Below are 25,840 nucleotides of genomic sequence, written 5' to 3' on the forward strand. Positions count from 1 at the left end.
CATTCCTTGCTGCTGACAGCCGAATGAAGTATTGTAACAGTAAACAAATAAAAAATTTTTTTTGCTGACATAGGTGTGCACACAGAGTGTGCCAGGCCACATCCTTATCACCCTGTGTGGCAGAGATTCCCCCTGTTTAAACCCCTGATATTTCACCAAAGCTCCTAAAAAAAATTGTAAAAAAAATGTAAATTGTAAAAATAATAAAAAAGAAAATAGTATGAATACAAATTACGGACACCATTCACTGCTCTACTGACAGTATATATACAGTGGGGCAAAAAAAGTATTTAGTCAGCCACCAATTGTGCAAGTTCTCCCACTTAAAAAGATGAGAGAGGCCTGTAATTGTCATCATAGGTATACCTCAACTATGAGAGACAAAATGTGGAAACAAATCCAGACAATCACATTGTCTGATTTTTGAAAGAATTTATTTGCAAATTATGGTGGAAAATAAGTATTTGGTCACCTACAAACAAGCAAGATTTCTGGCTCTCACAGACCTGTATCTTCTTCTTTAAGAGGCTCCTCTGTCTTCCACTCATTACCTGTATTAATGGCACCTGTTTGAACTTGTTATCAGTATAAAAGACACCTGTCCACAACCTCAAATAGTCACACTCCAAACTCCACTATGGTGAAGACCAAAGAACTGTTGAAAGACACCAGAAACAAAATTGTAGACCTGCACCTGGCTGGGAACACTGAATCTGCAATAGGCAAGCAGCTTGGTGTGAAGAAATCAACTGTGGGAGCAATAATTAGAAAATGGAAGACATACCACTGATAATCTCCCTCGATCTGGGGCTCCATGCAAGATCTCACCCCGTGGGGTCAAAATGATCACAAGAACGGTGAGCAAAAATCCCAGAACCACACGGGGGGACCTAGTGAATGACTTGCAGAGAGCTGGGACCAACGTAACAAAGGCTACCATCAGTAACACACTACGCCGCCAGGGACTCAGATCCTGCAGTGCCCGACGTGTCCCCCTGCTTAAGCCAGTACATGTCTGGGCCCGTCTGAGGTTTGCTAGAGAGCATTTGGATGATGCAGAAGAGGATTGGGAGAATGTCATATGGTCAGATGAAACCAAAGTAGAACTGTTTGGTAGAAACACAACTCGTCGTGTTTGGAGGAGAGAGAATGCTGAGTTGCAACCAAAGAACACCATACCTACTGTGAAGCATGGGGGTGGCAACATCATGCTTTGGGGCTATTTCTCTGCAAAGGGAACAGGACAACTGATCCGTGTACATCAGGGATATGCAATTAGCGGACATCTAGCTGTTGCAAAACTACAAGTCCCATCATGCCTCTTCCTCTGGGTGTCATGCTTGTGGCTGTCAGAGTCTTGCTATGCCTCATGGGACTTGTAGTTCTGCAACAACTGGAGGTCCGCTAATTGCATATCCCTGGTTTATATGAAAGAATGAATGGGGCCATGTATCGTGAGATTTTGAGTGCAAACCTCCTCCCATCAGCAAGGACATTGAATATGAAACGTGGCTGGGTCTTTCAGCATGACAATGATCCAAAACACACTGCCCGGGCAATGAAGGAGTGGCTTCATAAGAAGCATTTCAAGGTTCTGGAGTGGCCTAGCCAGTCTCCAGATCTCAACCCCATAGAAAACCTTTGGAGGGAGTTGAAAGTCCGTGTTGCCCAGCAACATCCCCAAAACATCACTGCTCTAGAGGAGATCTGCATGGAGGTATGGGCCAACATACCAGCAACAGTGTGTGACAACCTTGTGAAGACTTACAGAAAACGTTTGACCTCTGTCATTGCCAACAAAGGATATATAACAAAGTATTGAGATGAACTTTTGATATTGACCAAATGCTTATTTTCCACCATAATTTGCAAATAAATTCTTTCAAAAATCAGACAATGTGATTGTCTGGATTTGTTTCCACATTTTGTCTCTCATAGTTGAGGTATACCTATGATGACAATTACAGGCCTCTCTCATCTTTTTAAGTGGAAGAACTTGTACAATTGGTGGTTGACTAAATACTTTTTTACCCCACTGTACACACATGCACACAGCACACCCTAATGCAATAGGCTGCGCACACCTATGGTTGCTGGTTAGGGGTAAGTTAAAGTGGTTGTAAAGGCAGAAGGTTTTTTTATCTTAAAGTGACACTAAAGGTATTTTTTTCTTTAAATAACAAACATATCATACTTACCTCCACTGTGCAGCACGTTTTGCACAGAGTGGCCCCGAACCTCGTCTTCTGGGGTCCCTCGGTGGCTCTCTCAGCTCCTCCCCGCATTAGATAACCCCCTGGAAGAAGCGCTCTCCCAGGGGGTTACCTTGCGGGCGCGCACCCGAGTCCAGCATTCAGTGTCCATAGACACTGAATGCATAACTTGGTCCTGGCCGCCGCATTATTGGATTTGATTGACAGCAGCTGGAGCCAATGGCTGCGCTGCTATCAATCTATCCAATCAACAGCCAAGAACCCCAGGCAGAGAGATGTTTGAGGGTTCAGGTAAGTAAAACGGGGGGGGGGGGCTGGTCACTGACAGGTGTTTTTTCACCTTAATGCATAGGATGCATTAAGGTGAAAAAAACACGAACCTTTAAAATGCCTTTAATGCATTGTATGCATTAGGATAAAAATCTTCTCTGTGCAGCAGCCCCCCTCAGCCCCCCCTAATACTTACTTGAGCTCATCTCGATCCAGCGATGTTGCATGAGAGACTCGGATATCTGGGACTGCACTCCTCGTTGACTGAGACAGCAGCGTGGTGCCATTAGCTCCCTCTGCTGTCAATCAAAGTCAGTGAGCCAATGAGGAGAGAAAGGGGGCGAGGCTGGGCAGCGGCTCTGTGTCTGAATAGACACAGGGAGCTGCGGCTCGGGTGCCCCCACAGCAAGCTGCCCACTTTGGGGGCACTCAACAGGAGGCAGGGGCCAGGAGAGCCAAAGAGAGTCCCTAGAAGAGGAGGATCTGGGCTGCTCTGTGCAAAACCAGGTGTGCAGGAACTCAGCACAGCGATGTCTCCAATAGAGATGTAAGAAACTGTCAGACAGTTTACTGGTGCAAAAAACAGGAAGAAGAGGTGCCTCTAAGAGTAGGAGTATTAAATAATTTATTTGCTCAAGACAAATGGCAACTTACAGAAGAAGGATAAAAATAGGTACATCTGTAGTTAAGGGAGAAAATCCCAATGAGCTCTCGTCGGTGAATACGTCGTTCAGCCGCTAAACGGGACACTCACTGACGAGACCTCATCAGACATTCTCCCTTAACTACAGATGTGCCTATTTTTATCCTTCTTCTGTAAGTTGCCATTTGTCTTGAGCTGCTAAATTATTTAATACTCCTACTCTTTGGCCCCTTTCACACTGGGTCGCTTTGCAGGCGCAACAGCGCTAAAAATAGCGCCTACAAAATGCCCTGAAACAGCTGCTGCAGTCACTCCAATGTGAAAGCCCTGAGGGCTTTCACACTGGAGCGGTGCGCTGGCAGGACGCTCAAAAAAAGTCCTGCTAGCAGCATCTTTGGAGCACACCTCTCCTTCACCGCTCCTGCCCATTGAAATCAATGGGTCAGCGCGGCTAAACCGCCGGCATATCGCTGCTGCAGCGGCACTCTCTGGGTGGTTTTAATCCTTTTTCGGCCGCTAGTGGGGGGTAAAAACTGCCCAGCTAGCGGCCGAATACCGCCGCTAAAACGATGGTAAAGTGGCGCTAAGTGTGAAAGGGGCCTTAGAGGTACCTCTTCTTCCTGTTTTTTCAGTTGTTCATCGGAACCTGCTTCTTCTCCCTCAAGGCGGCTGCCCTTATTGTATGGACTTTCAGTTACTAACCTCTAGTTACTAGTTTTATTGATATATATATATATCTATATATATCTATATAGATATATATATATAATTTTTATTTTTTTTCTATAAGATTGGTTGTGCACCTCATACTTGTGTTTGTTAGTTTACTGGTCCAGCATCTGTGAAAAACTGTGACATCACTTTGGAGTGGAATGACCCTTTAACAGCTGTCTGAAGTGTTTGCAACCGTTATATCTCTTCACTTACCTTTTACTTCAGGATACTTTAGGAAGATAAGCAGTGCATGCCGCAGAGTGGTGCTAACAGTCTCAGTTGATGCCAGAAATAGGTTGTGGATTGTATACAGGAGATTTTTCATAGTAAACTCCGTATTGGGGTCATTCTTCTCCTATGGAGACAACAGTGACACTTTAGACCATTGGAGAGCAATTTACAGGTCAAGGCTTAACAAATCCAACCTAGATAGGAGTCAACAGAATATTAAGGAACCAGGAATGATTCCATTGACTACAAAGAAAAAGGCTAAAAAAAGTGACAGTTTTCTATACCATAGCAAAAAGTGTTTGAATACTGTTCTCTATAATTTCAGTAAAAGCACTAGAAGTTTCCTAAAACTTACTTTAGTTACTCAGACAGCTACCACCCTCTTCCGTGTCAACCCTTAGAGCTCTTTAGGCCAGGAGAGAGCAAATTAACTTTACGAGACCCTGTCACCTGCCCATTCATGACAAAGTGATAGACATGCGCACTGTCAAAAAATTTGTTCATTTTCGTTTTCGTCTTATTAATTTTTGGGTTTTTTTTTTGTTTTTCAGTTTATTTGATATGATTGAAATCCGTTATTTCGAAAAGATTTGTAAATTAGAAACTTTGTAAATTTGAAAATGTGAAAATTCGGAAATTTAAAAAATTGAAGCTTCGGAAATTTGAAAATTTGAAAATCCGAAAAATCCAAAAATAAGAAAGAAAATCCAAAAATTTAAAAGAACGAAAATACGAAAATAAGAACGAAAATTTGAAAATTCAAAAATCCGAAATAATAACTAACTAACTAGCTAATAAAACGGAAAATTGTTTCATACTTACCGTAATTTTCCTTTCCTGGTGCCTATCCATGGCAGCATACCTGTGATAAGCTCTGCCCCGGAGTCCTCCCCTCAGGATAGTTAATACATTATAAAAGTGACAATCATATCCCCCAATAGCATTCTCCTATTATATCAAACACCAAGGAAGGGCATGTATGCTGCCATGGATAGGCACCAGGAAAGGAAAATTACGGTAAGTATGAAACAATTTTCCGTTTTCCTGGTGCCTCCATGGCAACATACCTGAGATAAAATAAATAGCTAACAACGGGGTGGGTAATGCTCATAAAGAAAATTTTATTAAGGTAATGCGAGAGCTGACTCAATTGCCCTTCTCCCAAACTCCACTGAAGTGAGTGCTCCTGGATCAATTCTGTAATGCCGCATGAACGTGTTTGTGGATGCCCATGTGGCTGCCTTACAAATGGTTTCCAGAGAGACATTAGCCCTTGCCACCCATGATGAAGAGACTGCTCTTGTTGAGTGGGCTTTTACCGCCGGAGGATCCGTCCCTCTAGCCCAATACACTTTTTGGATCAGCTTGCAAATCCAGGAAGCGATAGTTCTTGATGTAGCTTCTTTCCCTCTATTTCTGCACCAAGGAAGTATGAATAGTCTGTTTGATGCTCTAAAGGGACTTGTGGCTTGCAGGTAGCATCTTAACACCTTGGAAATATCCAATTCTTGCAGCGAACCTGAAAGTGGATCGTAAAGGTCGGCAGTGCCCAAACTTCCGAGATAGTGGCCCGGCAAGAGACTTTTGGGACAAATCCCCGAACTGTCCGCAGTTCCACCCTATCCGGAAAGAAGGCTATGTGCTTCTCTTCTGCCCCCAAAGCTTGTAATTCCGAGGCTCTTTTCCCTGACGTCACTGCAATTAGACTGTTTTGAGCGTCAGGTTCCATAAGGACGCGAATTCTATTGGAACGAAAGGCTGAGCCATCAAACAGTCCAGTACAAAGGGCAGATCCCAAGCAGGAAAGGAACGTTTTACTGGAGGACAAATTTTTTTGACTGCTTTGAAAAATTGAATGATGAGTGCGTCTTCTGCCCAACTTTTCTGGGTAGCTGCCGAAATCGCTGCCACCTGGACTTTAAGTGAACTGAAACTGAGACCAAGGTCTAAGCCAGCTTGCAAAAATTCCAAAATTAGTGTGTTGGAAGGTATTGTAGGATCCGCACATTTGTCTGTTACAAACAACTTGAACTTATTCCATATTTTTGAATACACGTAATTTGTGGAGGGTTTTCTGGCTTTTAAAAGTGTCAAAATCACATTTGCGGAACACCCTAAAGACTGGAATTTCTCCCTTTCAACATCCAAACATGTAGGTTCAGCTTGTGAGGAGCTGGATGCACAAATCTCCCTTGAGAGAGAAGCTGAGGAAACACTGCAATCTTGATTGGGGGACCCATGCTGAGGCTCATTGCCCAGGGAAACCATGGCCTCCTTGGCCAGTAAGGAAGACTAGCCACCAGTTTGACTGGTTCCCTCGTCAATCTGAGTAGGAACTTGGAAATCAAGGGTCTGGGAGGGAACGCATACACCGTCTTGCAATGCCATGGGCTTGAGAGGGCATCTACTGCTTCTGATCGTGGATGAGGCCAGCGGGAGAGAAATCTTGGCAATTTGGCATTCATTGGAGAGGCAAAAAGGTCGATTTCCGGAGGATTCTGGAGACTCCTGATCCACTTGAACACTGAAGGGTGAAGAGACCATTCATTGTTGTCTTGAAAACAGCGAGACAGATGATCTGTTTCTTGATTCAGATGGCCTGGCAGGTAAACCGCTTTCAGATCTAGCACATTTCTCTCCGCCCACAACATAATGGGTTCCACTTCTCTCAGTAGAGTGATGCTGTGGGTTCCCCCCTGACGTTGTATATACGACACTGACGCTCTGTTGTCCAGACGTACTAGGACTTGCTTCTGGTGCAGATGTTGTCCCAGACTCACTAGGGCTAGATAGACTGCCCATAATTCCAAAACATTGGAGACTACCCCTTTCGTGGGAATGTTCCACCTCCCTTGAACCGCAAGGTGATCGCAGTGTGCTCCCCAACCCATCAAGCTTGCATCGGTGGTAAGAATGGTCCAGGGGGGGACAATGAAGAAGACGAGGATTTGAGATTACATCCTCTTTCGACCACCAGAGAAGACTCCTCCTCATGGAAGCCGAGATCGCAATGCGTTGATACAGTGATTTCCTCATTGCGTTAGGAAGCCCATTTGAAAGTCCTCAAATGCCAATGAGCCCAGGGTAGCATCGGGATACAGGATGACATGGTCCCGATTAGACTTAAACAACCTGAGGCTGACAGGTGAGAGAGAGTTTTTAGATGGCACATCTTCTGGACAATCGCTGTCACTTTCTGGTGGGGGAGGCACGCTGTTCCAGTTAAAGTATTGAAAAGGGCGCCGAGGTAAATCATTACCTGAGTTGGGGTCAGGAGACTCTTCTCTGTATTCACCAACCATCCAAATTCCCTCAGGGTGGACAGGAGAATTTCCCTGTGCTCCAACAGTTGGCGTGGACTGAGCGCTAGCAGTAGGATGTCATCCAGAAAGTGAAAAACTCGCAGTCCTTTTTCCCTGAGGGGTGCCAGGAATTAACACCTTCGAGAATATCCTTGGGGATGTGCACAGCCTGAAAGGGAGGCACTGGAACTGGAGGTGTGTGGAACCCACTGCCACCCTTAAGGATTTCTGGAAGGCAGGGAGAATGGGAACATTGAAATAAGTGTCTTGTAAGTCTACCGAGATCATCCAGTCTCCCCGTTGGACCATCTGGATGATCGCGTGTAAGGATTCCATCTTGAAAGAGTCCAATTGAATAAAATGGTTTAATCTTTTCAGAGCCACTACTGGTCTCCACTCTCCACTCTTTTTGGGAATAAGAAAGAGGAGAATTTTCAGCCTGGCCTTTTCAACCTGGCACCTACTGGAGGGAGTTGGAGTGGCCTCCTGTCAAAAAGTTTTCGTCCCCTCCTCAGGATTGGCGAGACTCCTCTGTTTGTTTGATTTTAGAAAAGTGGCCTGAGTACTTCTCCAATTTTTTTTGTTATCTCTATTTTGCCCAAAGTGAGAGAAATTCCTGGAGGATTGAAACTTAAAAGACACAACTCGAGAGCGTCTCACTCTCCTGTCTTGGGGGAGCAATCCGGATTTTCCCCCAGTCACTCTAGAGATTTCCTTCTCCAATTTATCCCCAAAGAGAGCCTTCCCATCAAAGGGGATTTTGCACAAGTTTTGTTTCGATGCTGCATCGACTGCCCACGGCTTTAGCCACAGTGCTCTCTTGGCCATAATTGTGTGCAACATCGCTCTGGCTGAGTACCTCACCGAATCAATGGCTGCTTCCCCTACGAAGTCCGCCGATAATTTGAGTTCCTCCAACGCTTTAATGATGTCATCTTTTGGTACATCCTCACGAATGGCTGTCTCAATATCCTCAGTTCAGACTCTGATAGCATTAGAGACTGAAGCCAATGCCTCCGCCAGTCTGCAGGCTCCTCCGGCCAACTGGTAGGCCTTTTTTAAGTCTGCATCTATACGCCTATCCAAAGGGTCTTTAAAAGAGGCTGAGTCCTCCATAGGTAGGGTGATATTTTTTGCTAGGCATACCACTGCAGCATCGACCACTGGAGGAGTGTCCAAGAGGGCAGAATCAGACTCTGTCAAAGGGTATAACTTTTGAAGCCGGTTTAAGGAGAAGCGTTTGTTGGTCTTCTTCCATTCCCCCTCTATCAGATCCTTTAACTCCTCCCTAAAGGGAAAAAAGGTAAGCTTCTTCTTTAAAAAAGGGAAAAATGACTTAGCCTTTTTAGGTGGTTCCTCCACCTCTTCCCAGCCGATAGCCTGCTTAACTGCAGAGACAAACGGTTGCACTAAAGAGAAATTAAAGCCTGAGGGTTCCGACTCATCCGTAGAGTCCTCTGAATCACCTCTATCCCCTGTTGTCAGGAGAAGTGGCCCTGCGGTGGCCCCTGCAGGGTCCGCGATTGATGTGCCAGGAGGAGTTGCTTCTGAAGGCTGGTCTTGGACACTAGGTGTGCCCTGTTGTGAGGGAGACAAATTAACTCGGCTAAAGAGTCCTTAACCACTCCTATCAAATCTGCCACTTGCTGAACCTCCGCTTTTTCTTGATCAACATAACCCTGCAAACAGTCCTTTGCAGATCAATTTATCTGCCAACGGGATTGCTCCACATGCCCGGCATTTATTGGTACTTTCCCGCCTAGGTGGGCTGGATGACCAATGTCTTTTAGAGGCTGACCTTCCATCGGAATGGTGGCAGGAACTAGTTGATCGGCTGTGCCCAGAACCTGGGTGGGAGTGTCCACTGTGATGGCCAGAAGTCTGATTAGACATGCTTTGGCGTATAGGGCTGAAACGAGAGTAACAGCGTAAAGGCACTCTTTTGTTCAAAAAAAATAAATTTTTTAAAATTTTTTTTTTATTTAGGTACGTGCCCTTACCTAAGAAAGCGAGGGTCTTGGTCTGACGGCAGCTGACTCATAACTGCAGGGGGCAGGCAAGGGCAGAAAACACAGCAGGATAGGATACTAGAGTTAAAGAAAGCAATCAGATAAAATACATAAAAGGGGAAATTAAAATCTTACCTCCACCCGTCTGCCCACCTGCAGTATAATTTATACACATATTACTCTTTAATATATTTATTATATATTTTTTATTTCCTGCTTTTATATATATATATATATATATATATATATATATATATATATATATATATATATATATATATATATATATATATATATATATATATATATATATATATATATATATATATATATATATATATAGATAGATATACACATACATATACATACACATACTTACATACACATACACAAGGACCCCAGCAGGCAAACCATAAAAATACTTTAAAACCAGCAAAAAGTTTAATATTTAGCAATAGAAGGACTCTTCTTTTAAGCGGCACAAAAAACTACTTACAATTAAGATTACTCTGCTGCCCACAAGAGAGCTCCAAAGGCAGGACCTGCTCCCTTCAGAGCCTGCTGCTAACTACACTCTGAATGCCTAAATAAGGAAGGGGGAGGCAAATTCGCTTATTCCCCCTCCCTAACTCCGCCCCCCGAACAAGAGAGAGGGAGCCCAGGAGTTTTTGCCCATAAACAAGATGGCGCCAATGGCTTCATCCATCAGCACCTGAGCCGAGCGGTCACGTGACCCGCTCGGCCAATCAGACGCCGACCGAGGTCAGAACACCGCCCCCCTCTCGGCGCTTCGCGCTCCGGTGCTCGCCACCTTCGGGGAAGCATGGACAAAGGAGAAAACAAAATGCTGGATAAAAGAACAAACAGTAAACGAGAAACATAAAGAAAAAAAGGATCAGAAGGAGAGCCCCTACTTGCCACCTGCAGAAAACCAGCTAAGCCTACAAGCAGAACTGTTGCTCCTGGTTAGGAGGCTGCTTCTACCTTAAAAGACCTTCAGACATGGGACAGCATATGGGAGAGGCCTGAACCCAGACGGAAGCTGCACAAGGCAGAGGCAAGGCACGTACTGACACTATCCATCAGGTATGAGGAAAAAAAGGAGAATGCTATTGGGGGGGTAGGATAGCCACTTTTATAATGTATTAACTATCCTGAGGGGAGGACTCCGGGGCGGTGCTTATCACAGGTATGCTGCCATGGAGGCACCAGGAAAAACTATTAAATGATAGGTTTTGGAATTTGGAAGTTACGAATTATTCAAAATAACGAATGTTGCATCTATACTAATGGAACGTAACAAATTAAAAATAATAAAAAGTTTAGATGCGGCATTCGTTATTTAAGATAAATCGTAACTTTGGATAAATTTGTATTTGTTACATTCACTAACAGCCAAATTTAAAGAGAATTCCAATACCTATAATTTAATAGTTAGTAATAGTTATTAGTTATTATTTTAGATTTTCGGGTTTTCCACGTTTTTGATTTTCGTTCTTATTTTCGGATTTTCGTTCTGTTGAATTTTCAGATTTTAGAATTTCCAAATTTCCGAATTTTCGAGTTTTCAGATTTTAAAATTTTTGAATTTTTGAATTTTCAATTTCGGATTTTCGTTTTTAAATTTTCAAATTTTTGTATTTTCGAATGTCAGAATTTCCGAATTTTTTCGAACAGTATCTCCTAATAGTCCACCATCTCACAAGGTATACATACCCATTCATGCCCCATCATTGCCTCCCCACTACAGCAGTCCACCCTGGAAAAGTTTCCATGTAGATTGACATCAGAGCTTACCCAGTTGGATGTCACAGCCACGGCTTCTGTTAGAAATCATACAATCGTACAGCCTACCTGATGGGGCCCCCTTTGACCCCGCCCTCGACCCCACCCTTGGCCCCACCTCTGACCCTGCCTCAAAAGTTTCCGGGGGGGGGCATATGATGCAAGGATTGTGGAAGTGATCAGGCAGTTTCAGAGCGGCTTGTATTGCTTCTACATGAAACCTTACAGCTGCCTTTACAAGTATACACACACTCCTGACTATTATGTGATAAAATACTAAAGCGCTGCTATGTGAATAAAGTGAACAGTGTTAGATCCAAAAACAGAACAGCTGCACCATTAAAAATGATCTTAAAACATTAGATATGGATAATTGAAAACAATGGTGCGCTTATTCCAACAAAAAACAATAGACATAAACATAATTGCACAAAAGCCCCATAAAGGAATACATCAATAAATCAATCCATATATGTAAAGTCCTTTAACAGGTTAATTGTGACTTCTTAAAGTGTCCACTCCTGGCTGCTGTTAAATAGGTATTAAAAAAGACATGCTTGCAGCATGGCCTCAGCCTTGCAGCATGGCCTCAGCTCCGTATTAAAAGAGCGTGGTTGAGGGGCTGTAAAAACACAGCTCAGCTGTGTGTGTTTACACCCCCCCACTCCCAAACACAAGTGTACTGCAGCATCTCACCGTGCCTTGTTATCTTTAGGCCTCATGCACATAGGTGTTTTTTTTTTTTTTTTTGTTTACTGATTCCAAACGCCCCTCCATGTTATCCTAAGTGTCTATGCACACATAGACTTTTAGAATCTTTTAGTGGCAGGGGCGTTTACAGGCAGGAAAAAAAAAACCCAGGGCCAGTTTGTCCAGGAACAGCAGTGTTTTGGCTAAAAAAAAAAAATGATTGGCGCGTGTAAACGTGCCTAAATGCGTATTAACACTAGGCGTGTTAATTCATTTCAGTGGCCAGAATTAATGATTGTTCTGGCCAATGAAATGAACTCCCAAGTGCTTAATGCCTGTAAATGAGCCTAAACGATTGTACGGGCGTTAGACGCTTTTACAAGCGTCAGACGTTTTTCTGGCAAAAGGTTGCTGCCAGGAGGAGGGGGGACATTCTTAACCACTAATGCCGTGTACACATGGGCGGACTTTTCGACCGGACTGGTCCGACGGAACAAATCCGTCAGACAATCTGATCATGTGTGGGCTTCATCGGACCTGCAGTGGACTTTTTCTGTCGAAAATCTGACGGACTTTAGATTTAGAACATGTTTCAAATCTTTCCAACGGACTCGAGTCCGATCGAAAAATCTGTTCATCTGTATGCTAGTCTGATGGACAAAAAAGAACACAAGTGCAGCTAGTGGCTACTGGCTATGAACTTCCTTATTTTAGTCCGGTTGTACGTCATCACGTTCAAACGATCGGACTTTTGAACGGACTTTAGGGCTTTCAAACAGACTTTAGTCTGTTCGTGTGTGGGTAAGTCTGGTCGTTCGCAAGTCCGAAAGTCAGTCGGAAAGACCATCGGATTTTTGATGCTCAAAAGTCCGCACGTGTGTACACGGCATTACAGACGGGAAGATTTGCCCCCTTAATGAGCAGGTCATTTTTGCGATACGGTACTGCTTCACTTTACCTGACAATTGCGCCATCGTGCGACGTGGCAATAAACAAAATTGATGTTCTTTTTTCCCACAAATAGAGCTTTCTTTTGGTGGTATTTGATGACCTCTGCGGTTTTTATTTTTTGCGCTATAAACAAAAAAAGAGCGATTTCAATTTTGAAAAAAATAACTATATTTTTTACTTTTTGCTATAATAAATATCTCAAGAAATATTTTTAAAAAACAAATTTCTTCCTCAGTTTAGGCTTATATGTATTCTTATCCATATTTTTAGTAAAAAAAAACCACAATAAGCGTATATTGATTGATTTGTGCAAAAGTTATAGCGTCTACAAACTATGGGAAAGATTTATGGCATCTTTATTATTTTCTTTTTTTTTACTAGTAATGGCGGCGATCAGCGATTTTTAGCAGTACTGCAACATTGCGGTGGACAGATCGGACACTTTTGACACATTTTGGCACCATTGACATCTATACAGCGATCAGAGCTATAAAAATGCACTGGATACTGTGTAAATGTCACTGGCAGGAAAGGGGATAACACAAGGGTGGGATCAAGGGGTTAAAGGTGTTCCCTCGTGAGAGTTTCTCACTGGGGGGGTGGGACTAACTGGGGGAGGAGACATATCGCTGTTCATAATTACTACAAACAGCAGATGTGTGTCCTGTCCCCTGTCAGAACAGGGATTTGTGTGTTTACATACAGAAAACCCCATTCTGGTTCTCGTGCCTGCGATCGTGAGTGACCAGTGGCGATCGCACCCCCGGTCATGTGCATCGGGACCCCAGCCGCGCAGCGCGGGCGCCCAGGTGCTATGGCTCTTAAAGGGGCCTACGTACCGGTACGTCGTTTTCGTAAATGTGCGCGAGCCGGGTTGGCAAGTGGTTAACCGCTTCCGGACCGCCTCACGCAGATATTCTGCGGCAGAAGGGCAAGTACAGGCAGATTAACATACCTGTACGTTGCCCTTTAAGAGGCGGCTCGCAGGCGTAAACAAGCATCTCCCCGTTCTGCCTAATGACACTAACACTGACCACTCTCCCTGTAATCGGGAGCGGTGATCAGTGCTGTGTCACACACAGCCCCTCCCCCCCACAGTTAGAATCACTCCCTAGGACACACTTAACCACCTACAGCACCACCTAGTAGTTAACCCCTACACTGCCAGTGACATTTTTACAGTTATCAATGCAATTTTATAGTCACAATAAAAATTGCTGATCACCGCCATTACTAGTAAAAAAAAAGAATATCAATAAATATGCCATAAAACTATCCCCTATTTTGTAGACGCTATTTATTATAGCAAAAAGTAAAAAATAATGCTTTTTTTCAAAATTGTCGCTAATTTTTGTTTATAGTGCAAAAAATAAAAACCGCAGAGGTGATCGAATACCACCAAAAAGAAAGCTCTATTTGTGAGGAAAAAAAGGACGTCAATTTTGTTTGGGAGCCACGTCGCACAACTTCGCAATTGTCAGTTAAAGCAACACAGTGCTGAATCGCAAAAAGTGCTCTGGTCAGGAAGGGGGCAAATTCTCCCGGGGCTGAAGTGGTTAAAGCATCCTGTGTGCATTATTATAATCATTCACACAGCACAGCAGGTGCTCTATGACTCTGTCACAGTGTGTCACATGGCTGTTGGGTGCTGACTTTGCTGTGGCTGCACAGTGGTACAATTTGTAACACACAATAAACCCATAAATGAACAAAGTCAGCACCCAACAGCATGTGACACATTGTGAAAAGGAGCCACCGCACTCCTAACACAAATCATTCAACCCATCCCCCCACCCACCTCATACCCCTTATGGAATGCATAGTGGAACCCCCAGGCAACAGACCATGGCCACTGTCAAGGCCTAAACCCTTGTTTAAGTCTATGCATCCCACCAACTCCCACTCCGGAAACTTATCACATCCACTCACTCCCAAACCTCAACGCATACCCAATAAGAGAACCAGACCCCGTTCAAACTCAAATCAAAATTTTAATCATAATACTCACTCTAATAATCATCATCCTCATCCCCCGGCCAATCCCACCCAGACCAATGAGATAATTACTCCCAGTGGGCCCACAAGAGACAATAACATCAACGCAAGCATTTCTTCTTCATCCCAGAACCATACTATAGATTCAGCCAAACCCAATTCTACATCTGGTTCAATTCCAACCCCGGTTTTGGCCAAGTCCACCAGTCATACCCCTACCCCTGGTGCTGATCCTCAGGAAGCCAACACACAGACACATAGTCCCCTTCCCCATACAGATTCTATAGCATTTACCTTATTAGCCCCATCCAACTGCTCTTCACCCATTACACAGGATTTTTTAGTAATTCCCCCCTCGTTACCCAGCCGCCCACACACAGGAAAAAGAAAATTAGAAGACGTGGCAAACGAGGGGGAAAACAACGACATAAATCACAGGGCCAAATCCCTCAAACCATAAAAATATATAATCTATCTTCCCATCACCTGTCCTCAGCTGAGGTCTCCATCCTACAACGGGGTCTCAATTTTGCCCCCACCTCACTACCCAATTCATTTCAGTTATTTAAAGACCTCCATATGTTTATTCGTAACCTCACTCTCAAACGCCACTATAGCATGAAAACACTTCCAGTCACTGATAGTCACACACCTCCAAATTTGGTCGAACCCAATGTTTCTCTAAACAACAGTGATCCACCCGAATTGAGTATCCTAAAGGAATTGTACAACATGGAGAGTGATGACGAGGATATAGATTTACTTCTTCTCACTCAGCATCCCTCTACCTCTCCCCCCATACAGTACAGTACCTTTAGGCCAAAATCCGTATTCAATCCCACACACTCAAAAGGACCCTATTTGCAAACCTTCTATCAAGTAGTTTTCTCTGACATTAAAAATCTTTGCCAGTCGACACACGACAGTCATTCATATCACTCCAATCTCACTACCCAGGAAAAAATATCCCTCAAAAATCTCACTGACAATCATAATATAGTCATCAAGACGGCGGACAAAGGCGGGGGCATTGTGGTCCAAGATCGCAGTGACTACCTAGCTGAAGCCCGCCGTCTTCTGTCAGACCACACTACATACCAGAAATTGCGCTGTGACCCTTTGTCTAGCTATGTTCTAGAAGTCAAAATGCTCACAGATAGAGCTAAAAATAATAACATCATCTCAAAACATGAGTATGCCTTCTTTAATCGGCCATTTTTTTCCACCCCGTATTTCTATCACATTCCGAAAATACATAAAAGTATCCAAAATCCACCAGGTCGACCCATAGTTGCCGCCATGGACAGCATCACCAGTTCCATTTCCCAATATATAGATCAGTTTCTACAACCACTTGCAATCAGTCTTCCTTCTTACATCCGAGACGGATTTCACCTCATGCAACAGCTAGAACACTACACTTGGGAATCCACATACATGTGGGCTTCCCTAGATGTTAGTTCGCTTTATACCTCCATTCCACATCACATAGGTCTCAGAGCCATCGCCAGCTTCCTTTCTGCCGATCCCATGTTGAACCCCGGTCAGGCAGAATTCATCCTAGAGGCCACAGAATTCTGCCTGACCCACAATTATTTTGAGTTCGATGGCGATTTTTTCCTCCAAACAAAGGGCACAGCCATGGGTGCGAATTTCGCACCCAGTTACGCGAATCTAACCATGGGCTACTGGGAGGCCAATCACATTTGGCTCAACAACCCCTTTACCTCCCATATAGTGTTCTATGGGAGGTATATAGATGATATCATCATCATTTGGGATGGCCCAGAGTCGCTTTTCTCTGACTTCATCAAACACTGCAACAACAACGAATATGGCCTTAGCTTCACCTCCGAACATGATCAGTCCCAACTCGCATTTTTAGACCGCCTACTTTTTCATGATAAAGGCAAAATTCTGGCCAAAAACTATAACAAGCCGACAGCAGGCAACTCCTTCTTGCACCATCAGAGTTGCCACCACCCAAGATGGATTGCCAACATTCCCAAGAGCCAGTTCTGCAGGTTACGCAGAAACTGTACCAGACAATCTGACTACATCACGGAAGGGTCCCACTTAAAACAAAAATTCTCAGACAAGGCTTTCCCACCAAAACTCATAAACGAAGCCTTTGATCTTTATCTGTCAGAACCCCCCATATCCACCAGCAAAACCACCCAATCTGCAACACAGCCGGTGAGATTTGTAACCCAATTTCACTCCAAACACAAAGCCATGGAACGCATACTCACCAAACATTGGTCGATCCTTTTACAGGACCCACATTTAAAATCCACCATCACTCCCAAACCCAAATTCACCTATCGAAAGAGCAGAAACATCAAAAATCTGGTAGCACCCAGCAAATATAAAAGTCAACAAAATCCCAAGACAACATCTCTCTGTCTCGTCCCCCTCATTGGAATGTACCAATGCCGTAAAAAACTATGCCTCACATGCAGCCATGTCCATCATGGCCAGAAAGAATTCACCATCAAGGGACAGACTTATCAGATCAGTAACTTTTATAACTGTTCCACAGAATTCGTCATCTATTGCTTGACATGTCCTTGTGGGTTACACTACGTAGGCCGCACTATACGCACGTTGAGAAAGAGGTTTGGTGAGCACCGCCGCCTAGTAGAGGCAGGAGATGACCATCACAGTGTTCCCCTCCACTTCCTACGCAAACACAATCATTCTTCATCTGGTCTCAAGGTTTGGATCATTGAGTCAGTTCCCAGTACGTTCCCACCGGCAGAGCGTTTTAAACGCCTCTGTCAGAGGGAAACATACTGGATATTCACTTTGGACACTTTGACCCCTGGAGGACTCAACGAGGAAATAGAGACAAGCAGTCTCATCTGACTGCTCTCCTAGTCCCCCAAGCCCCACCGGGATGCTCCAACTCCCAACATGAAGTCTGTCCTCTAACCCCCCCCTTTTTTTGCATTCTGAAGCATGAACCCCAGCAATATCTACACATCTGCTCCTCCCCCCCCCTCTCTTGTTTTTTCCCCCCCTTCCCCCCCCCCCCTCATTTCCTTTTTTTCCCCCGTTTTTCCCCCGTTTTCTTTCCCCCCCTCTGTTTCCTCCCCCCCCCCAACCCGCCCCCCCCAGGTTTTTTTATTTGATGTATTATTGGCCACTAACACATCATGTTCAACTTCCAAATCCTAGCAGGATATACTCTTTCCCCCCCCTCTTTTTCATAATCAAAAACTTACCGGTGGGGTCTCCTACCAAACCATACCCCAACCCCCTTTCACAATTCAGCAGTTCTGCCAAAAACATCAAAATCACCACAACATTATAAATATCCATTCATTATTTTCTCAAGAATCTCACCCTTTTTTTATATATATAATATTTCTCCTTTTTTATATATATTATATTCTTTTTATATATATATATAATATTCCTTTTCTTATATATATTTCTCCAACATATTTTTTAATTTTTCTATTAATTTTTCATTTATTTACGGTTTTTTTACAACATATATATACATATATATAATTTTTTAACAACATAATTTTTTAACAACACAGTTCTTATAATTTATCTAATTATCAATCCATCACCATCATTCTATTACCATAATCATTTTTTAATATTATCCTGGTGTACCATAGTTTATTGAGCTTTTTAAATTTCCCATTCCCCATTTCATTAGGTATGCATAATTCTCAATGTACAACATTGTCACAATAGGGAGTTCATCTAACAACAGTAACTCCAGCTACACATCTATTTACCAACATATGCCCATCCGTTTTCCTTCTTTGTGGTTTAATTTAAAAAAACCCTCTCTCTTCTTCCCCCTTGTTTTCTTAAAGACTATATGATCTCAATTAGTAACATCATCTTTTCTTCCCTTGCAAACACATACCGCTGTCTTGCACTAAGATTCGACACAGCTTTAGACGCTGACATACCAGCACACAGCGTCCAGCACACAGCCTATGCCTAACAGTGATTGACAGATCTTTCCTCCAATCCCAGCCCTTGTTAGACTATAACACAATTGACCAATCACAGGTCACGTTAGGCCTGAGGAAGGAGCGCAGCTCCGCAAACGCGTCGCCTATTCGTCACCCCTGCCTAGACCCGGAAGTGCCTTCGTTCCCACAGATCTACACGTCACTGCAGTGCGTTCCAGCAGCCGGATCTGCCGCCCATACAGCAGCACATCTCGTCTCCGAGCAGAACAACATCTGAGGACGTGACCGGAACAAACCCCTGGGACACCTGGCATTTCCTGCCCAGCACTTACATGCCTGAATACTTGTACTTTTGTGAGTACCTGTTTTTATGACTCATTAAATTTGTTTTAATACTGCACTTAGAGTGGCGCCATTGTTGTTCTTCTACTCCTACAGTTCCCAGAGGATTGCTTCTTCTTTAACAACAGGGCTGCCTTCTACAATTGCTTTTATTGGATTTTAATTCAGTTTATATTGGACTGCAACATCCTACAGTTGCTGTTGTTTAAAACACCGTTTATATTTACCATTTCAGATTGTCATTTCATATTGTAAGTTATACAGCACCCAATCACCCCATCTACTGTTTACAAGTAGACCTATCACTGCTGTTTGACCATATTGAATATAGCGCTCACATCCACATGTTTTGTAGAGCCATAGAGCACCTGCTGTGTTGTGTGAATAAATATCATAAGGCACTGTAAGGATTTGGATGATTCTGCTAAGATTACAGCATGTAATACTTCAATCGCTGTGTGCTGCCCTGTGCATGCCGCGCTACCCTCCACCGTTGCCAGGATTAGCATTACCACTCCCTCCCTGTCAGCTGTCTCACATCAGTCCTTGAAAGAGCAGAGCAGGTAAATCGCTGTACGGATCACTCCGCCAAGCACCAGGTAAGGGGAACAGCGGGCGGTTGGGCACAGGTTTGTGTACCTCCACCCGAAAATGAAAAAATAGTCCCTCCTCTGCTTCCACCTCCTGAGCCCCTCTGTTCATCTGATGGGGCCCAGGAAAATATATTTATACACCCCCTAAGCCAGTAGGTGTGGGGGTGTAATTTATTCAACCCTATTTTTTTTGTTTGATTGAAATGCACTATAAAGATGCCCGGGCCCCCTGATGAGCTGATAGGGCTGGGCCTGGTACAACAGGGCTGGTTGTACTGTCCTATCAGTGGCCCTGGTCACAGCTACCCCTGTGTGACATTGTTTAGATGTAGGGATTTGCCATGGGGGAGATCATTACCTGGAAGCAATTTTCCATTAAACCTACAGAATAAGGGCTTCATTGGAGACCAGGCTTCCGATCCATTATTTATAGAGTAAGGGCTTCAGTGGAGCATGGAGGAAGGTGGTGGTTTGGTAAGTATACATTTTTGGTCAGGCTATCAGGAGACACTGCCACTTTGCCTTTGACTGCTATGTTTCAAGAGTAGAGATCAAGCTGGCCAGTGCAGTATGAGGTTTTGAGTACATAGTTCATGAATACTCTACACCTGGGGTTTCCAAATTTTGTTTTTCAGGCTCTAGGGGGACCGGGCTGTGGCTAGTGGGTGTAGAAAATGCCCCACCATTAGTGCTCCCTCATTGGATTTAATAGAAGAAATAGTGCCCCATTGATGGTGTCAGTAGGGGGAATGGTGCCTCATCATTGGTGTCAGTTGGTGAAATAATGCCCCAAGGGCCGGATAAAGGCAAGCAATGGGCCACCTCCAGCCCCGGGGGCCACAGTTTTGAGACCACTGCTCTACAGGGATGAATGTAGTTTATTTTAAATAACATCCTGATTATTTAACCATTGTAGATATTTGATACCTTTTCCATCTTAATCAGGAAGCAGTCTACAAAATGTTTCGGCTTGCTAAGATCCAAGGTCTGTTGGCAGGATTTCACTATTTCGGCAACAAATTCAACCATTTCTTCCGAAAATGAGGCTGCCTTGTGGTGAGGTCCAGGAACATAGCCCATTAGTGTTGGGAAAATGCTATGGACCTACGTGAGCATAAAATATGTATTAATGGACCACAACCCAATTCATGCAGCTAACTGGTAATGCACAGTGCATTTGTGGAGAGCTCAATGATTGTTCAGGGCAGGGGGCCTAAGCTCAATTCTCATCAGAGGCACTGGTTGCATGAGGACTGTGTTCTCCTAATAGTGAATTGTTTTTCTTTAGATCATTGTAGTTTATTTTAAAAAAACAAATACATACAGTTTATCAGTAAATTGTCTTCCACCACCCAGATAAGTTCCAGGGCTCCATTCACTTCTGAGCAATTTAAAGTGTGACTAACCACAAACTGGAGAATATTATCTGCTTATTATTGATAAAAAGTTAAGCTTTTTTACTATATATTTTATTGCATGGTTTATTTTTGTTGTGGCATGTTATATATGTATTCATTGGATACATAAAATTACTGAGAGGTCCACTTTAATGACTGTTTACCTGACCCCAGGGGGAGCTGATAATTCGGAATACTTCATCTGTGAAAAAAATAAGTTTTTTGAATCTCCTGTCTGTGTAGTCATAACGATCTCCAAACAAGATGGAACAGAGGATATTGAAAAAAGCTTCCATAAACGTTGCTGAAGGGTTCAAAGGGCGTCCTGAAAAAAACAAAGGTTTCTTATCACATAATCAGCTCAAAGAAACATGTGTATTGGCCATGAAGCTTCATGGTACCATTTGTTGCCCTGTATGCACTATCAATAGCAAAATAAATCTTCACATTCCAGTGTCAGAAGTTTCTGTTTGTGTTCAAACATGAGGCATGGCACTGCACAGGTTAATGTATGTAGTATGAGAACTGACATTTCCTTGAAGAAATTATATATCCCACAATCCCTGTCTCTAAGTCTAGCATTGGTGCAAGTGAGAACCAAACAGTGTGGGCATAGTCCCACAGTAAGGAATATTTTTTTTATTGCCTGGAGTTGGGCTTTAAGGTGATCGTAAATGAAACTTTTTTATTAAAAAAACAAACAAACATGTCATACTTACCTGCTCTGTGAAGTGTTTTTTCACACAGCAGCCCAGTTCCTCCTCTTCTGGGGTCCTCTGTCGGTGCTCTGGGCCCCTCCCCCTTCATGAGCGCCCCCATAGCAAGCCGCTTGGTGTGGGGGCACTCGTGCGTGCTCGCTCCTGACCTGGCTCTCTATGTTCATAGGACACAGAGAGTGTGGCTCAGCCCCGTCCCCACTCCCGCCTCACTGGCTGTGATTGACAGCAGCGGGAGCCAATGACTCCTGCATCCCAGCCAATCAGGAGAGAGAGACCTGGGAGAGTGTTTGGGTCTCGTGCACATCCCAGGATCGAGATCAGGCTTAGGTAATTATTAGGGGGGCTGCACACTGAAGGTTTTTTACCTTCATGAATAGAATGCATAATGGTAGAAAAAACCTTTAGCCTTCACAACCACTTTAAGGTAAGCCACTTAAACTCCAAATTTCTTCATATTGGTGGCTAACATGGCATATTATCCTAATACTATTAAAATACAACTTGTCTAACTGCATTTCTGTGGCTTTTGGTTTCTTGTAATGTCCTGTAAAGGTTGAACTTCATGTGTCTTTTTCCAACCTGAATATGTAACTATCATGACAACTGACATGCTCAGAGGTAGCTCTGTGGCAGGAAGGCACCATATAATACAGTCAGTATGAGGGATTACTGGTCCCATGGTTTATGTTATGTAACCAGTTAACAGAAAGTACAACTTCACTTTAGCAGTAAAAATAAAGCAAACCCCTGCCTAATTCTGCAAGTACCTCAGAGTCCATGCAGTAGGCCTTTGCTCAGCCTCAACAACTGATGGGTGAACCCTCCAGATGTTTCTTGTGCATAGTTGGCAACATTTTTAAAAAATGTATAGGAACTGTCATGAACAGGTGTGACCAGAACTGCGTGGCCAGCAACAGAGGGAACCAAATGCATGTAAAGTGAAATAACGTTATTTAAAAGAAAGTAAAGATAGATACAAACACCTCCAATACAACACAGTGCACAACAAACCAACTACCAGACAGAGACCCACAAATAACAACAGTCAAACAGGTATATACAATAGATGGGGAATACCAGAATCGTAAAGGTAGCCAGGCCAGGGTCATCAATGGGAGATCAGCAGATGGGGGCAAGGAGCAAACAGGACAGGGAGAAGGTGGACGGGATCAGGCTGCAGGGCAAGAGTACTGGATAACAGGATCACAGGAGGGACAGGAATGGGTTTGGGTTCAGGTACAGAGAATCATAGGTACAGGTCAGGGCTCATGGACAATACCAAGCAAGTGTGTGAGTGCTTGCCGGGTATTAATACACATCTCCTGCAGTCAGCCACAGGTGACGCCTGATTGCAAGAGATAATGTCGGCTCCACACTGCCGGGAGACACCCACTGGTGGACACCACTACTGCGGCCCAAGGATCAGACAGTGCCATCAGCAAGTGAAACCTTTCCTGACAGTTCCAGACTGCCAGGAGACACCCGCTGGTGGACACCAGTACTGCAAGCCAAAGGTCTGACAGCGCCACCAGCAGGTGAAACCTTTCCTGACAGGAACAGTTTTTTGTCTGTAGGCGGAGTCTCATTTTAATTAGGTCCAGGGCATGCATTTGTAGGTGTGGCATAGGCAGAGAGAAAAATGCTGCGTGAGGCGAGCAGCTGCGACAAATGGGCGTGGTTTAAACCAAATATTGGGCGTGGCTTAAAGGGGGTGTGGTTAGAGTTCGACATGAAAGAGGGATGGAGGGAGAAGAAAGAGAGGGATGGAGGGTGAAAGAAAGAAAGGGAGAAAGAAGGGGGACAGAAAGAAAGAGATAGGGAGGAAAGGAGAGAGAAAAAGAGATAGGGAGGGAAGGAGAGAGAGGAGGAAGGAGAGGAGGAAAGAGAGAAGGAGAGAAAGAAAAAAGGAAAGTAGATGAGAAAGAAAGAAAGAGAGGGAGGTCAAATCGGGACGGTTGGCAACTATGCAGTGTACGGAGATCTGCAGGTTGCAGGGAAGTGTACGGAGGTCAGCAGGTTGCAGGGCAGTGTACGGAGGTCAGCAGGTTGCAGGGAAGTGTACGGAGGTCAGCAGGTTGCAGGGAAGTGTACGGAGGTCAGTAGGTTGCAGGGAAGTGTACAGAGGTCAGTAGGTTGCAGGGAAGTGGGCCCCCTCCCTTTTCTCTCCTCCCTCTCCCTCCCTCTCCCTCCCTCTTCCTCTTCAGGCTGTTCCGATTTTCAGAAGAATCCAGCAGCAATAGCAGCACATCAGTGATATTTGTTATGTGTTACTCTCGTGCTACCACTCTGTATGTGGTGTAAAAAATGTAAAGGCAGATCCTTGACTATTCATAAATAAATTGTTAGAGAGTAGTGAGGTGTTGACAGTTAACTCATGCTAACCAATATGTGACGTGAACTCTTGTGGTAGGTAAACCTAGTTAATCACTCCTAATAGATAACCATCAAAATAAATATAAATATAAAGTGACTTCAATGCATAAACCAGTTGAACGTTACTGGGTGTAACCTCAAGGCTAAAAGCAATCACTCTGTGATGCCCCTAGTCATCCAGCGATCGCCACACTCTTCACACTGTGTTAAATCAGCAGCAATAGAAAGTAGGTGTATAAACATGCAATATAAATAATGATCCAAAACATGTAATAAAGGTGATCCCAGTGCATTAATAATAACTTGTGTCTCAAGGCTGGACATCTAACACACAAATCGAAATAACAATATAACGGTGCATGTCCATCGATAGAAGTCCTTATATAAAAAGTCCCTTTTGTGAGGTAGTGCACAATATCCCTACACCCTTATGCCACGTACACACGATCTGACCTTCCGCCAACAAAACCGTGGATTTTTGTTCGAAGGCTGTTGGCTCCAACTTGTCTTGCCTACACACGGTCACACAAATGTTGGCCAGCAATTACGAACGTGGGAAGGTGGTGACTAGGGATGAGCCGAACACCCCCCGTTCGGTTCGCACCAGAACATGCGAATGGACCGAAACTTTGCACGAATGTTAGAACCCCATTGAAGTCTATGGAACTCTAACGCTCGAAATCAAAAGGGCTAATTTTAAAGGCTAATTTGCATGGTATTGTCCTAAAAAGGGTTTGGGGACCCGGGTCCTGCCCCAGGGGACATGTATCAATGCAAAAAAAAGTTTTAAAAAGTTTTTTAGGGAGCAGTGATTTTAATGATGCTTAAAGTGAAAAAAAAAGTGAAATAGTCCTTTAAATATCATACCTGGGGGTGTCTATAGTATGCCTATAAAGTGGCGTGTGTTTCCCGTGCTTAGAACAGTCCCTGCACAAAATTAAATTTTTAAAGGAATAAAAGTCATTTAAAACTGCTTGCGGCTTTAATGTAATGTCAGGTCCTGACAATATGGATGAAAATCAGTGAGACAAATGGCATGGGTACCCCCCCCAGTCCATTACCAGGCCCTTTGGGTGTTGTATGGATATTAAGGGGAATCCCGCACCCAAATTAAAAAAAGGAAAGGCGTGGGGCCCCTAGGCCCTATATACTCTGAACAGCAGTATACAGGCGGTGCAAACAAGACAGGGACTGTAGGTTTGTTGTTAAGCAGAATCTGTTTGTAATTTTGAACTGGTACATTTTTAAAGTGTAGCTCCAGCCAAAAAATCTATTTTGAGCTTTTTGGAAAACATAAGGAAGGGTTATCACCCCTGTGACATTTGTTTTGCTGTCTGTGCTCCTCTTCAGAAGATTTCACCTCACTTTCTGTCACAATGACAAATGTTTTTAGAAAAATTGGGGTTTTTAGTGAAACAAGGATTGGTGATAAAGCATCAGTGGAAAGGAGTAACATTTTTCACATATAAACTCTTACAGGAGAGAATTTCCCTTCCTAGGGGTAGATTTCATCTCGATTCCTGTTGTCTCCTTCCATTTGCAAGTAGGAGTAATTTGTAAGTTGGATGTTTGAAAATAGGGGCCTGCCCTATATACTCTGCAGAAATTGTGGCCTTAGGTGTTGGTGTTGCCACAACACTGTAAACTCTCACAGGGCCATGCTGTGAAA

The 25,840-nt window shown here is 43.8% G+C and overlaps 1 long non-coding RNA gene and 1 pseudogene across 1 annotated transcript in view; one reads left to right on the plus strand and one right to left on the minus strand.

Moving 5' to 3' along the window:
* Window positions 1-25,840, plus strand: part of LOC141107683 (uncharacterized) — a 130,191-nt gene that overhangs the window by 52,511 nt on the left and 51,840 nt on the right. The window lies entirely within an intron of this gene.
* The window catches only part of LOC141107682 (cytochrome P450 2F2-like), an 85,937-nt pseudogene that overhangs the window by 2,256 nt on the left and 57,841 nt on the right, over window positions 1-25,840 (minus strand).

Source organism: Aquarana catesbeiana, linkage group LG09, assembly GCF_042186555.1.
Source record: "Aquarana catesbeiana isolate 2022-GZ linkage group LG09, ASM4218655v1, whole genome shotgun sequence".
Taxonomy (NCBI): Eukaryota; Metazoa; Chordata; class Amphibia; order Anura; family Ranidae; genus Aquarana; species Aquarana catesbeiana.